Genomic DNA, 17088 nt, shown 5'->3' with positions numbered 1-17088 from the left:
CTACATCTACATGCAAGTCACAACGTGTTCCAATTACACTTTCCAAGTGCCGGTTGCACAAAAACCGGTTGAATTTTAATCGTGGTTCCACAAGAACCAATCAAGCCATCTTGGCCTTCTCTGATTGGTTCTCGTGAAATTAATCAAGTTTTAAATATAAACGGCTTTTGTGCAACCGGGCCCAAATGTTGTTGTTCGGATCTGACGTGCACGTGTACATATATATGCATTCAATGTGATCATAGTAAAAATTTCTTTGATGTAAACTCGACCTTACTTTGGAAATTTTATCGGACAAAGTTTAGGAGCAGAAGAAGTTTTGGTCTAGCGCCTGTTTTTTCATTCCCATATTGTAATTTTTTATTATAGTATATTTCGCACCTAGAGCAGAAAATGAGATTTTTCCGGCTCGAAATCGGTTTTCAAGTCCGAGGCCGTAGGCCGAGGACTAGAAAAGATTGAGAGCCGGAAAAACATTTTTGCCCGTGGTGTGAACGCTATTATTCGCCACACACAAAAATAAACAATATATATATGAGAATAGTTGTTTACTAAGCACTTCCGAAAGCAGAAGTGGAATAGCTCTAGCAAATCTGAGGTAATCTGAATATCAGGAAATTATCCAAGTATTTTTATTTTTTATTCTGATTTGTCTAAATAGCCTAAAAGATGATCTTCAATTATGTGGGAGGTTGAGATTATACTTTTTTATTCTTTCAAATGACAATAAGATGATATTATTATAAATGTTTTAATTATTGAATAATGAACACAAATAATGAAAAGTTTTTTGATCAGCTGTTTTTGATCACCTTTCTTAGTTCCATGTTAGCGCCTGGAAAGGGTACTCTTTCCGGCCTAGGCCGGAAAGAAACCTGTTCTGACGTCAGACGAGAGTCGTCTGCAAACAATGTCTTTCAGATCTACGTGGGGACTGGAAAACAGCTGCTTTCTGTGCAGTGTGGCGAAAAATGAATAAATAAATACCCTTATGCGCCTCGAACCACTACCTCCGTATGAACAAAGACATAGTGCATTCGTGTGACGTCAGAACAGGTAGGGCTCCTACATCAATGAAAACTCTAGCTGATATAGATCAGCTAAAATCAACGAATTTTTATTGGTGGACGAGCCCTACCTGTGCTGACGTCACACGAATGCACTACGGCTTTGTTTACGGAGGTAGTGCTCGAACACGATCATTTCATTTTTCAACATAATATGTTTATTATTAATGTAATAATAATAATAATATCGACTGACCTGGCTGGCTCAGGTCTGGTGTCAGAGTTTTCAGGTCGCAACTGATCAATTTCAGGGCCTCTGACATGACCTAACGACTGCTTTTTAGAAGGGATGGGTATCGAAAGGCAGAAAATCAATGTTTTAAACATCGATGTTTTTTCACCTAAACATCCATAAGTGATGATTGATGTTGAAACATCGATGTTTTTAAACATCGATGTATCGATACCCATACCTACTTTTTAGGCAGCCGGGACTGACGGCTATTATTGACCGAGCGAAGTGAGGTCTAAATTCAAGTCGACGGTTTGGCAATGTTTAAATGTTTGAATGTGTGAATGTTTGAATGTTTGAATGTTTGAATGTTTGAATGTTTGAATGTTTGAATGTTTGAATGTATGAATGTTTGAATGTTTGAATGTTTGAATGTTTGAATGTTTGAATGTTTGAATGTTAAAATGTTTATATGTTGCGCATTTACGGCGAAACGCGGTAATAGATTTTCATAAAATTTGACAGGTATGTTCCTTTTTTAATTGCGCGTCGACGTATATACAAGGTTTTTTGGAAATTTTGCATTTCAAGGATAATATAAAAGGAAAAAGGAGCCTCCTTCATACGCCAGTATTGGAGTAAAAATCAGACTGTAGAATTATTAATCATAAATCAGCTGACAAGTGATTACACAGATGTGTGGAGAAGCCAGTCTATTGCTGTATTTCCATAAGGTCTATAGTTTCAATCAGGTACTTGTAGATGAGAATACTGCGTGAGGTCTATTGTTCACAGAACTACTAGTGTATGCATCCTCACTTAGCATAAGCATAGCATCAGCTGATGAAAATTGAAAAGCGAGTGTTCCTGGTGCATAACACTGTACGGAACTTTTGAAATGGCCCAAGAGGCTTATGCTCAAAGTGTTCCTATTCCAATTTCGTTAGACAAGAAAATATTCTCGCATTTTGGTTTCACAGAGGTTGACTCGTATTTGCAGATGAAACATGTTTGAAGATAAAACATGTTTGCAGATGAAACATGTTCTAAGAGTACGCTCTCATGCATTTTGTTTGTGTGTAACTGGATAACGCAGACAAAACTGCAAAGACAGCGGAATTAATCTGACATTTCCACTGCTACAGAAATATACTACTGTGAAGATTACAGGCTACAAAAAATGTAGGATATTATTTCACTATTTATGCTCATGCAATACAAAGGATATGACGATCAACATGACCAGAATACTCAATAAGATGGGAATTCTCAGATACGTGTGTCAAATACACAACATAATTATATATGCACATACAGAAACCAACTTCTCATGAGCCTGGTTTACATTCTAGTTTTCACTAACTTTACTGAGTTATGACATTCTACTCTGGCATTCCACTATACTGACATTCTACTCTACTTACTTGGTCGACTTACTAAGGGTTGTTTTTAAGGGTTTAAAGTTCGTCTTTTAGCATGTATATTCTTCTTCTCCCAATCTCTTAATTATTATAATTGGAATTTCCATATCATATGTTACTATAGAACTATAATCTAGATAGAGTACCTCTTCGGAACAGTTGTTAACTGGCCAATAAATTAATAATTTTGTCAGGTTGGCATTAAGTTGAGTTGACTTTGTTAGGTTGGCACCAATTTGAAGATTTAAATGCATTTATCGCGGAAAAATTGATTGGGCACTGCTACTTCAATCCTGGGAATATTATATTACTAGCCGTCAGGCTCCCTTCGCTCGCCATATCCGTTTAGCAAGACGTTTAGTCTGGACCCCCGACTGGATTCTCCTAACATATGATAAAAATGCTCAAATGAAAAATGCAGGCGAGCGAAGAGAGCCTGCTGTTCTCATTCCTGAACGATCCAGACAGTGGTCCAGGGGGTGGAGCCCCCTGGCTAGACGGATATGGCGAGCGAAGCGAGCCTGTCGGCTAGTTTTTGATAAACCGAACACAATTCTTAAAAATCTGGTGTGGCGCACTCACACAACTTTCCTTGCCGTTATAAAAATTTATCACCTGACGCTAGTGTTCCCGCGCATCTCAAGTCTACTATTCAAATATCCAAGCCAGCTGGTGACAGGACAATAAGGCTGGAGACACACGAAGTTTGCTATCTCTTCATAGTGAATGATTTAATAGAATCAACATTTGCCAACAGTTTGTAATTGAAATAATAACATTTTCTCGAATTCCGAGCTTATTTTCAATTTTAGGTGAAAATGTTACTGAACATTAATTCTAGAGATTTTCATGCTCAATCTTTACCACTTAGAATTTTTTGTTTGAATAGTATCTAGAGCCTGATAATTGGGAATCTAAAATCAAACTTTGCATAGATGGGGCGGAGCTCCTGAAATTTTTACAGATATGGGACTTGTGGCAGTTGATAGAGCTTATCAATGACTATTTAAGGTATGAATTTGATCAAAATCGTTGGAGCCGTTTTTGAGAAAATCGCGAAAAACCATGATTTTGACAACATTTTCACCGATTTATCCGCCATATTGAATTGCATCAGATCGAAGTTGTTCGTGTCGAATCCTTATATTGTAAGGACCTTAAGTTCCAAATTTCAAGTCATTCCGTTAATTGGGAGATGAGATATCGTGTACACAGACGCACATACACTCAAACACACACACACACACATCAGACCAATACCCAAAAACCACTTTTTCGGACACAGCGGACCTTGAAATGTACAGAAATTTGGAAATTGGGGTACCTTAATTTTTTCGGAAAGCAATACTTTCCTTACCTATGGTAATAGGACAAGGAAAGTAAAAATGATTGGGAAAGTACTAACAGGGACAGCCCAAAACTGTTTCTTTCCAAAATTTTGATTTATACACTATAAATAGTCCAGAAAGTAGGTTATGTCCCATACACTTGAATTCAGGTTCAATTTTCTGTTCAAACATTCGAAAACAAAAAATTATAATTTAGATTATATACAAACCAAATTGAATAACACTCACTAATCACTTAAAATTGTGAAATAATGATCAACTTTAAAAATCATGATATACTCTAGTTTAGGAGGATTATCATGTCATGTCAACAAATCATATTATGTTAATCAAATTGATTAAATTGTCTATCTAGATAAAATTTCTTGCTGATTGATTATGATTACACATCTGGAAATAATTCTGTCTCTCTCCCACACAGGCACACGCATCTTCTGTTATCAAGAGATGACGAAATTATCATCTGTTTTCCAAGGATGAATTATCCTTTTAATGTCGTTTAGCGAGTTTTCTAACGAATGAGACTTAGTGCAATCGAATCTTACTATTATAAACCTACTATGTTCCAAATTTCGTGAAAATCGTTAGAGCCGTTTTCGAGATCCGTAAAACTTAAATAACCAGATATAAAAATAGCCAGATATGAAAATAACCAGATATAGAAATAACCAAAATATAAAAATAACCAAATTCAAATTCAAATTTATTCACTCGAAATTCATACAAAATATTAACAAAAGTATAACACGACAAGTTACAAGTGAACAACATACTACTCACAAAAAGTACAGTATGTTACTGGACTTTGTCCGCGAATAGGAGTCAGATATAAAGTGTTATAAGTAAGTTTATTTTATTTTATAAATTGATATAGTTTAAGATTTAGTAGGTCTAGGAAAAGGATATATAAATACAGAAATTGTTCGCTTAATATAATAGAATTGAGAATAGTGGGTAAAGTGTGCTTTCTAGTGAACAGAACTAACCTTAAATTGTCAATACTTTCCAATAAACTAGTAGTTCTGTGTACAGTAGACCTCACGCAGTCTCCTCATCCACAATTATTTGGTGTCACCTTCTCTACTTACAGCGGTACCAGTACTTCTCCAAAATATCTGTCATATGTTTTACAGTCTATCAATTTTTCCAGACATCTGTGTAATGCATGCAATCAAGAATCCACTTATCAGCTGATTGATTATGAATAATTCTATAGTCTGATTTATCCTATCTTCAAAGTAGAATATCGGGGGACCGAGCTTTGCTCAGGAGTTAATAGGCATAGAAATGGAAAATTTTAAAGGAAAAATTATACTTGAAAATTGAGTATTTGCTTGAGAATTACCAGTTTGTACTGTCCAAAAACAAACTGTCATATACAGATTGAATCTGAAATGATGACCCCTGAAGTTTGAAGGTGAGAGTTGAAAGAATGTTGGAGTATGTACTTCGATTTCAATACAATAAACCATTTTTTCAAATAATCTATTGAATCATTTCGATAGGAATAATAATATTGTGAAAATAATTATATATTAATATGATAATACTTAAGATAATTTTAATTCAATTATTCGATCTAATCTTATTGTCCGAGCGAAGTGAGGTCTAAGATTCAAGGCGACGGTTTTTGCATTTCTCTTTATTTTTACATGTTTATATGTTGCGCATTTACGGCGAAACGCAGCAATAGATTTTCATGAAATTTGACAGGTATGTTCCTTTATAAATTGCGCGTCGACGTATATACAAGGTTTTTTGGAAATTCTGAATTTCAAGAATAATATGAAAGAAAAAGGAGCCTCCTTCATATGCTATATGAAGGCTATATATAGACTATAGAATTATTCATCATAAATCAGCTGTCGAGTGGATTATAAATTGCATGCAATTCAATATCCCAATGAAACTTTGTGAAAAATGAGCTGCTGCGTGGACTAGTAATTGCATGCCTCATTTAATGCAATTTTTATGCAGTATCAAATGAACTATTGATTGCATGCAATAACTAAAATAACATAGTATTGTCTCTCGACCTTTCTCTGCTTTGAAATCGGACTGTCCTGTTGCCAGTATGTCTTGCTCTTGATGTTAGCATTTTTGAATCACCAACCCCAACAGCCATTGGCCGTTTTCACACCGATATATCGCCGACACGACATACAGACAGGATTTACTCATTCATTATTACTTCTTCTTTCACTTATCACTTTCTCTTTTTCATTTTTCTCCGTTTTCTTCTACTTCTTCCTCATCATCATCATTCAAAAATGTTCAACAATATAACTCTCTACAGGTGTAGAAACTCAGTCGGCAATAATTTTGAAATTTTCAAATGTGCCGCCAAGTGACGTTACCATGGCAACCGGTAAACACGACACGCGGCAGCCATTAACCGTCTGCCGGCTGACACGGTCGTTAGCACGTCGCCTGTCATAACTTGTCAAATTTTGACGGTCACCTCTGCCTTTGTTTTGAATCAGTCGCGTCGCGAATTTCAAGTGGAAGTGACCTCTATGTCGTCGCTGTGCCGTGCTATGAATTTAGAAAGTTAATTTGGAATTTAGAATTTAGAAGCACACACAATATAATGCACACACATAAAAATTATGCAGTATCAAATGAACTATTGATTGCATGCAATAACTAAAATAACATAGTATTGTCTCTCGACCTTTCTCTGCTTTGAAATCGGACTGTCCTGTTGCCAGTATGTCTTGCTCTTGATGTTAGCATTTTTGAATCACCAACCCCAACAGCCATTGGCCGTTTTCACACCGATATATCGCCGACACGACATACAGACAGGATTTACTCTGATAGACAGTATAAGAGGAGGCTGTGGTTTATAACTGCGCGAGGTCTACCGTTCACAGAACTACTAGTATTATTATTATTAGAATTCTGCATTGTTGGGATATCGATGTTATGAATGATTTCGAACCAAGCTTACAAAAAAATGGCAAATTAGGCTTCTGCGCATGCGCTGCGGCTAGACGAGAGTTAATAATTAAACAGCTGCGCAGCCCATTTAATATAATCAGCTGGCTTCATTATTACTTCTTCTTTCACTTATCACTTTCTCTTTTTAATTTTTCTCCATTTTCTTCTACTTCTTCCTCATCATCATCATTCAAAAATGTTCAACAATATAACTCTCTACAGGTGTAGAAACTCAGTCGGCAATAATTTTGAAATTTTCAAATGTGCCGCCAGTGACGTTACCATGGCAACCGGTAAACACGACACGCGGCAGCCATTAACCGTCTGCCGGCCGACACGGTCGTTAGCACGTTGCCTGTCATAACTTGTCAAATTTTGACGGTCACCTCTGCCTTTGTTTTGAATCAGTCACGTCGCGAATTTCAAGTGGAAGTGACCTCTATGTCGTCGCTGTGCCGTGCTATGAATTTAGAAAGTTAATTTAGAATTTAGAAGCACACACAATATAACTTAATAAAAGGGATGCTTGATAAACATACCTAGTGCTAGAGAACGGGAATCCAGAAATGACAAGAGAGACAACGAAATAGAGAGAAGATATTATCAACTATATTGTCACCTCTTACAGTTAAATTCAACAGATAAAGAAACAAAATGAAGTTACATCATGAAAACCGAAAATAAAATTACTAAATTTAGAAAGTTATCTCTGAAATAGATAATTCGGTAATAACCTACTTTGTCTGCTTTACATTGGAAACGTTTTAGATTGAATCATGAGAAGCTTAAAGGACTCTAATTTCAAAAGAAGAAATGAAAATTATCATAGATATGTCTCAGAAGTTAATCATAAATAACAATAAATATTTTAAGAAAAGATCCACATAAAATTCATAAAATTCTTAGAACATCAAATTTAGAACACACTTGGAAACTTCAAAACACTATCAAAACATTATCAAATATTAATGATCCCCAATAATAACTTTTCTGTATCTTTATATCATGAAAGCTGCAAAGACAAACATTCCTCAAGTATCACATCATGGAATACTACCTTGGAAAAACTATTCAAATAATATATGTCATCAAAACAAATTTAGAAAAGGTTAGGGTCCTTGAAACTTCAAATTATCCTTTACAACTTTAAGATGAGAATTATTTTAAAACATTAATTTATCAATAAGGGACCTTTAAACATTTCGTATACTAATTCAACTTCAGTAGCTTAGTAGATTAAAATATAAATTTAAAGAAAACTGAAATTCCCAGCTGGATCCTTACAGAGAAAATATGGCCTCACATTTCAATGTAAAGATACAACCGGAAATCTATTACTCAAACCAAGATTAATAAAATTAGTGATCTATCCAATCCAAATAATATCTCAAAATTACGATTTGTCAAAAGTCTAATTCCGCACGTTTTACACCCTTCCCCTTTTTTGAAAGTCTATCATTATTAAAACCCATTCTGTCACATCCGGAGTTCCTGGGACGTTCGTTTAATTTGGAAAAAGTTGTTACCTCATAGCTGTTTCTTCAAATTGAATCTAGGCTCGGTGATCGAGCTCTACACGTCCAGATGGACAGGAGACAGCATACCCCAAACTTCTAGGACTGCCATCGATTCAGGGGCGTCTCAGCAGCTTAAAGACACACGTTCATGATACGGGTTCATGGATACATACGAATTGATGGATTCGCACGTTGATCCCATACTTTGATGTTCCCGTACTTACAACGCTGTTAGAATAAAAAAATAAACTAGGATAATACAAATTAACTTAACTTCAGTTATATAATAAAATCAACCTACTTTAGGTTATATAAAACTCAAAGCAATACTTATTACTTTAAAACATAAATAGGCATTACCTACTTCAATCTCTTGATTTAATAGAATAGAATTTATTTGTAATAAGGGTTACGCCCTATACACAAAGCGATGAGTACATAGTATTCCATAATAGGCCTACATAATTCACAAGTTGATTGAATTACTTCATAATAAGGTATTTCGAGTATTGTTGTTAGTTTAGTCAGTTCTCTTACATAAATCACATATATGGTGTAATTTAAAAGAATAAATTACATGATAGGTGTTTCCTAAATAATCAAGAAAGCTTTTCATTAGAATCAAAAAGACCAATAAATCTATAACAAAAATACTGATAGAACTCATAATAACATACTATAAACATCAGTCAATTTGGATTTAAACAACAGTAATTGAAATTTAGGTTAATAGCTTCCTCTTCAAAAAATAATTTAAAATCAAAAATATCATTCTCAATTCCTTCTCCTAATAGGTACTCTACATTTCTACATAATTATTACACTCAAATGTATTTATCACAACAAATTTAACACTCTGATGGAAGCTTTCATCGATAATCATTTCCTTAATCATATTATAAATCTATGACGTACCTTTAGTAGCGGTTTTAGGAGAAAAATCTCCATTGTGAGGTGACAATTTGATACTCTCTCTCTCTCCTTAATTAAAGCAACTACTGAGGCGGAAAAAACTAAAAATGCTACTGGAACAAGAGGTTCCAGAGCCAAATACTAAAAAGGCCTAAAGCTGTCATGAGAGCCATGATTAACACAAAGTTCTGATCAGACTACATTTAGTACTGCTTATGACAGAGGACAGACGCTGAGTGAATGCACTTCGCTTTTCTCATCTTGCCGTGGACAGCTGCAAACGGCCTCACTAGATGGGAAGCCAACCATCGCCAACTGCGATTGGTAGCCACTATTCTCTAGAAAAATTTCCACCAATAGAAAGGAACGTTACAACTACAATTTAAGATACATTCTCCCACCAAGTGACAGCTATTTTTCCTTGACAGCTATAAATTTCTTGCCTTATAAGGTCGTGGACCAGACTTCTCCTCCAGGAAAATCGTTGATCTTCTCAGTACCACAGCTTCTACACACACACTTACAGAGTCGACACTACACAACGCAGAAAAGCAAGGGTCATGAACTAAGTTGTTGCTCCAGGAAAATTGTAGTTTTTCTGAATACTACAACTTTTACGCACACACTGACAGAGTCGACACTACACAACGCAGAAAGGCAAAACAGCAAAATCCATTTTCATAACAGGCTAACTTCTCAGGCTAATTCGCATAATTCTCATCACTCACAATTGTAACAATGAGAATTGTTACATCGCGCTCGACAATTTTGCAGTTCTAACGAATATTTCCGGTATCTAGTGGCTCGTTAATGGATCAGCAAGTTAATGTGAGTATTGTATTTTTGATGTAAAGAGTGTTTTTAATCGTTACCCAAATTTATAACCATGAGCTCCGAAAATCTAAACTAGTTTACTAACAAAAGATATATTGATAGGGTTACCAACTACAGCTACCAGCTATAGATTTGTATAGCTACAGATAGACATTGCGAGTTAGGTAACCAATTCAGAAACCATCTTGTACTCGTGTAGTTTCAAGGATATCAGATGTGTGGTGGTAGATGTTCGAGTGGTAACCTGAGCTTCAATGATAACCTGAAAATGATTGCTCATGGGGCTGACTCAATTATCTGTTGTCAAACTTTTGACGGATTCCCACGGGTGTGGGAGATGTTCTCCAGACATCTGTGTAATGCATGCAATGAATAATCCACTTGTCAGCTGATTGATTATAAATATTTCTATGGTATGATTATTGACCGAGCGAAGTGAGGTCTAAGATTCAAGTCGACGTTTTGGCATATCTCTTGATGTTTAAATGTTTGAATGTTTGAATGTTTAAATGTTTATATGTTGCGCATTAACGGCGAAACGGGGTAATAGATTTTCATGGAATTTGACAGGTATGTTCCTTTTTTAATTGCGCGTCGACGTATATACAAGGTTTTTGAAAATTTTGCATTTCAAGGATAATATAAAAGGAAAAAGGAGCCTCCTTCATACGCCAATATTAGAGTAAAAATCAGACTATAGAATTATTCATCATAAATCAGCTGACAAGTGATTACACAGATGTGTGGAGAAGCCAGTCTATTGCTGTATTTCGATAACGTTTATAGTTTCAATCAGGTACTTGTGGATGAGAATACTGCTTGAGGTCTACTGTTCACAGAACTACTAGTCCTATCTTCTGAGTCTATGATATATATAGTGATATCGGAGTATGAAGGAATTCCTTTTCTTTTCATATTTTCCTTAAAATGCATAATTCCTTAAATTTCAAAAAAACCCTTGTGTTACATCATAATACATTGTATTTTAGGTACATTGGTATAAGCTATCCTCTTTAAAAGGCAGTGGCAAGGCAGAGAACCGGCCACCCTGTTCTCCTATCTTTCTCCACTGTCATTATAACGTGAACCTCATCAGTTCTCAAAGGGTAGATTATTGACTTAAACACGTACGGGATGGGAAATTCATGATTGACGCATCATCACGTCTCAACTACTGAACTGATTATACATTTTGAATATTATTAATTATTCATTATTTCAAATAATATCCTTTTCATTCATAAATTGATTGGTTTAAAAATTATTTAGAAATTGAGATTTACTCAAAATTATTAAAATTTTCAAATTAATTGGATTAATTTAATTTTCAATTTGGATAGATTATTGATTATTAATTTTCAATTGGATTATAAAGTTTAAAATAAATTAAAGGTGTTATCAATAACAAAGTTATACAGACAAACATTTGATGGATTCCAGTCATCATTTTACCCATAATCAACCACTTCTCATTTTCAATGGTAACTGTAGGAAAAATTTAATGTGAAATACGTGCGCAAAGTTCCTATGCTGCACTCAAGAAACCATTCCGCCCTTGCCTAAGCTCGTGCGTAAACGTTTCTTTCGGTGCAGCAAACTGTCACTTTGCGCACTAGTTGCACAAATAACTATTCTTGACAAAAAAAAAATATGATAAACTATTTCCAACATTAAGGAACAGTTAAATTCATTAGATATACCAGTATGAGCTGTTTGGGTGGCAAGGCTGAGATCTGGCAAACCCTTTCTCCTATCTTTCTACACTGCCATTATAACGTGGACCTCACTATAGTACTATATTCTTGAAATGGACATGCATCAGTCCAGCTGGCGTTATTTGCAGGTATACTCCTGGATTACTCCCTGGATCTGTGACAGGGATGCTTTAATTCAGGCCGCCTGCTGACAGGAATATCAAAATAGGGATTAAGGGATGCAAGGATCAAGCCACATTGATATGATTATTTCCTACCTGCATTGTTCCTCTGCAGCATCCCTACCTCTACTTTATTCTCCCACAATGTAAAGTGAGGTCCACGTTATAATGGCAGTGGAAAAAAATATGAGAACAGTGTTGCAGATTCTCTGCCTTCCCACTGCCCTCTATAGAATAGAATATTTATTTCGCCAAAAAACAAAATGAAAAGACAAATGTAAATTTTAATTAAAACTTCTATAATTTAAAAACCAATTCTTATTGAATCTCTGTGATTTGTGATTTGTTTTATTGTGTGAATTTTATTCTATTTCCAAGTCTCTTCCAGAGTTTGATTTAGCATTTTGGTGACCTATAGCCCGATATGTTTTTCGCCACGATTCTATTTATATTTATTTTCATCACGACTCTAGTAAAAATCGACTTACTCTAATAATTTATTCTCCTGAAACATGTTATATATAAATGAACTCCATATCACACCTTTCACATCAATTATTGTTTGTACGCCATATCACGATGCAGCATAATTTTTCAATTTCTATAAAGAATAATAATACACAGAATTCTGGGGAAGAATTATTCTAGCGAAGAAAGACAGAACTGAATCAAGACATCAACAATATGTAAGTGGCTTTCCAACAAGCGTTCTCATTGAGCAATGAGTTGCACGTGACATTCTCAAGCGGCTTCCTCCCTATTGGTTATGAGCTGTGAAGGTGAAATGGAGGCTAATCAACCCATCGACCAATCAGACAGCTTCTTGGTTTTGTAGGCGTTGACCACTAACTCAGCTACTCTCAAATCAAGTGTATTCAGCAATGAGAATGTGATAGAATGGTTATTTATCTATTTCAAGAATGACTGAACTAGAAAAGTTTAAATTCTATCCACAGTTTCAGCTGGAAGGTAGAGGTGAGATATTAATTAGTTTCTCTCTACCCACTTATCTTTGCGTTACTGAAGCATTTTATTCATTTATTTATTCATTAGATAAACAATAGGATTATCAGAATTAAAAACCAAATATCGGGGACCGAGCTTCGCTCTGAAGTACAAAAGCATAAGAACGTTATTACGAAAGAAGAAATTATAATAACATTCATAGTTCATACAGAAATGTTCTATCTGATCACAGTAAATAGAGATTAATTCCCAGAGGAATGGAAAAATTTCCCTCACGAAGACCCAGTTGCACAAAAGCCGGTTAAATTTTAATCCTGATTAACTTCACGTGAACCAAATCAGAGAAGACCATTTCAAAAAGATGGATCTACTGGAGTTAATCAGGATTGAAAATGACCCGGCTTTTTTGCAACCGGCACTAAGTACCCGATTGAATGATTACAGAAGTTCAACAGCTGAGTCATAATTTTTACACAGTCCCACACACATGAACTCGCTCACTCACTTCCATCACCAACAGACGACGAAATAATTATTATCAGCTGTCTTTTCAAGGATGAATAATAATTATCCTTTTAATGTCCTTCAGCGAGTTTTGCCAAGGATGAGACCTAGAGCAATCGAATCTTTATTTTATAAACCTACCATGTTCTGAATTTCGTGTGAATCGTTAGAGCTGTTTTCGAGATCCGGTGAAATACAAACATATAAACATCCAAACATCCAAACATATAAACAGAAGTTGCTCGTTTAATAGTATAGGAGTAAATTTTAATCCAAGTTCCTAAATTTTGTCCAATTTATCAGAATTTCCAGGTATACTTGTGAAGGCTGTGGAAGTTTCCTGTATGATTTCTCTTCCAAAAAAATTCCCTGTGTATCTCAGACCTACATTCAAGATCATCCAATTCGTCGCCAACCCTGACCAAGAGTTGCATGACGTACAGGCTGAACACAGTCATAACCTCCATCATGACGAACATTGGACTCTTTTTACTTTCCTTGCCCTATTACCATATAGGTAAGGAAAGTATTGCTTTCCAAAAAAAATTAAGGTACCCTATTTTCATGTTTTCTATATGTTTCAAGGTCCCCTGAGTCCAAAAACATGATTTTTGGGTGTTGGTCTGTGTGTGTGTATGTGTGTATGTCTGTGAACACGATAACTCCATTCCTAATTAACCGATTGACTTGAAATTTTAAACTTAAGGTCCTCATACCATGAGGATCCGACAATAAGAAATTCAATGAAATTCAATTCAAGATGGCGGAAAAAATGACGGATAATTACTAAAAAACCATGTTTTTCACGTTTTTCTCCAAAACGGCTCTAACGATTTTCTTCAAATTCATACCATGGATAGCTATTCATAAGCCCTATCAAATGACATGATTTCTTGGGAAAATTGCAGGATCTCCGTAATATTCTTGAGAAAAATGGCGGATAATTACTAAAAAACCATGTTTTTCACGATTCTCTCAAAAATAACTTGACCGATTTTTTCAAATTCATACCCTGTATAGTTATTTATCATCTCTATCAACTGGCATGAGTCTCCTTTCTGGGAAACCAATGGGGGGTCCACCCCATCCTTGGAAAATGGACTTAGTAACCTCCTTCTCGTGCATGAGGTAGGTAGGTAGCGCAGTTCATAAAAAGAACACATAGTCGAGATATTTCATCTGTAGAACAGCTGTTTTGACGACTTTAAAAAAATGACGACTAAAAAAATCATCGAATTTCACAATTCACACAAAGAAAAAGTACTTTGAAAACAATTATATATACACATATACAGAAGTCTGATCGTAGTTTCAAATATGAGCAAGGAAAGTATGTTGTGTGAGTGTACCACACCAGATTTTTATTGAATTGTCTCTATTGATTTGTCTCTGCTATTACATTGTTTCAGAATAGAACTGGGTATTTTTCGATAAATTACTGAAACTAAGAGTATAACCAGGCACTTTTTGATAAATTGTTCAAATGATTGCCAATGAGTTGTTGAAAACTTGACAAATTATTACTAACTGGGATGTTGAAAAGTAATCCAGTTTCCTAAAAATTAATTGAATCATTGATCCCGTATAGTGAGGTCCATGTTATAATGGCAATTTTTGATTAGCAATGGTAATGCTATCCTTGTCTATTTTTTAACAAAGCGGATAGCGCTATCTCTTTCTCGCTTTGCTATGTTGTCAGATCGTCTCTTAACAATATAGGATAAATAATTAATTAACAAAATATTTCATTTCAATTATGATTATTCATTAAGATATTATTGAAAAATATAATTTCATGCTTAATACAATATAATTGATTATTTTAAACGAGAATGAACAGTTAATATTACATCAATGGACCTGTATCAGCTAGGTTATGTTCTATACACTTGAATTCAGGTTCAATTTTCTGTTCAAACATTTTAAAACAAAAACTTTATAATTTAGATCATATACAAACCAAATTGAATAACAAAATATCACTCACTAATCACTTACAATTGTAAAATAATGATTTACTTTGAAAATTATGATATACTCTAGTTGAGGAGGATTATCATGTCATGTCAACAAATCAGATTATGTTGATCAAGTCGATTAAATTGTCTAGCTAGATAAAATTTCTCGCTGATCGATTATGATTACACAGCTGGAAAAAATTCTGTCTCTCTCCCACACAGGCACACGCATCTTCTGTTATCAAGAGACAACGAAATTATCATCTGTTTTCCAAGGATGAATTATCCTTTTAATGTCGTTCAGCGAGTTTTCCAAAGAATGAGACCTAGTGCAATCGAGTTTTTATATCATAAACCTACTATGTTCCAAATTTCGTGAAAATCGTTGGAGCCGTTTTCGAGATCTATTGATTATAAATAACCAAATATAAAAATAACCAGAAATTGCTCGCTTAATATAATAGGATAATTGTTTATTTTAAACGAGAATGGACAGTTAATATTACATCAATAAACCTGTATCTGTATGTAAGGCATTGACAATACAGAGGATCGGCAACGTTGATCTCCTATCTTTCTTCACTGCCACTATAACATGGACCTTACTATATTCTATCTTCACATTAGAAGATGTTTCTCTACATTAGAATATATTATGATACCCACTATCTCTCTATGTTTTTGAGATCAGCTCTTTTGTTGATAACAACACGGAAAGATAGTCAGTTATTTATAACATGGACCTCACTAATCTGTAGGGATCTTGCTTCTTCCAATGATAACAGTTTCCAAGGTCATCGATATTATATTTTATTTCACGAGCAAAGGAGAGGTTTGTTTCTAAAGCGTGTCTGAAAAGACAGTGCCCAAAATAGAACAAAAACCTGATTAGAAAAAGTTTATAGAACAGAAATGGACAGGCGCTTGTTTTGATAGCGTGATCGTGTTACAAATAAGTTCTGAAAGTCCAATTTCAATTGATTTGGAGTGAATGGTTCATTGCACTCATTAAACAGAATTGGATGGGAGTCTCTTAGTTTAATCTTCTTTGGAGAACTTTCAATGGCATATCAGCGACAATGCTGAGAAATCATTGAAACAATCTTTTATCTTGATTTATACCTTTTCGCCACACTGCACAGAAAGCAGCTGTTTTCCAGTCCCTACGTAGATCTGAAAGACATTGTTGGCAGACGACTATCGTCTGACGTCAGAACAGGTTTCTGTTCTGTTTCCACACTGCACAGAAAGCAGCTGTTTTCCAGTCCCTACGTAGATCTGAAAGACATTGTTTGCAGACGACTCTCGTCTGACGTCAGAACAGGTTTCTTTCCAGACGCTAACATGGAACCACAGATAAAATAAGTCCTATAAAGACAGAGTCCTGAAAAGACAGTGCCCAAAATAGAACAAAAACCTGATTAGAAGAAGTTTATAGAACAGAAATGGACAGCCGCTTGTTCTGATAGTGCGATCGTGTTACAAATAAGTTCTGAAAGTTCAATTTCAATTGTTTTGGAGTGAGTGATTCATTTCACTCATGAAACAGAATTGAATGGGTGTCTCTTT

This window comes from Nilaparvata lugens, chromosome 12 (assembly GCF_014356525.2).
Source record: "Nilaparvata lugens isolate BPH chromosome 12, ASM1435652v1, whole genome shotgun sequence".
NCBI lineage: Eukaryota > Metazoa > Arthropoda > Insecta > Hemiptera > Delphacidae > Nilaparvata > Nilaparvata lugens.
The sequence above is the reverse complement of the archived record's forward strand: the minus strand, read 5'-3'. Positions refer to the sequence as shown.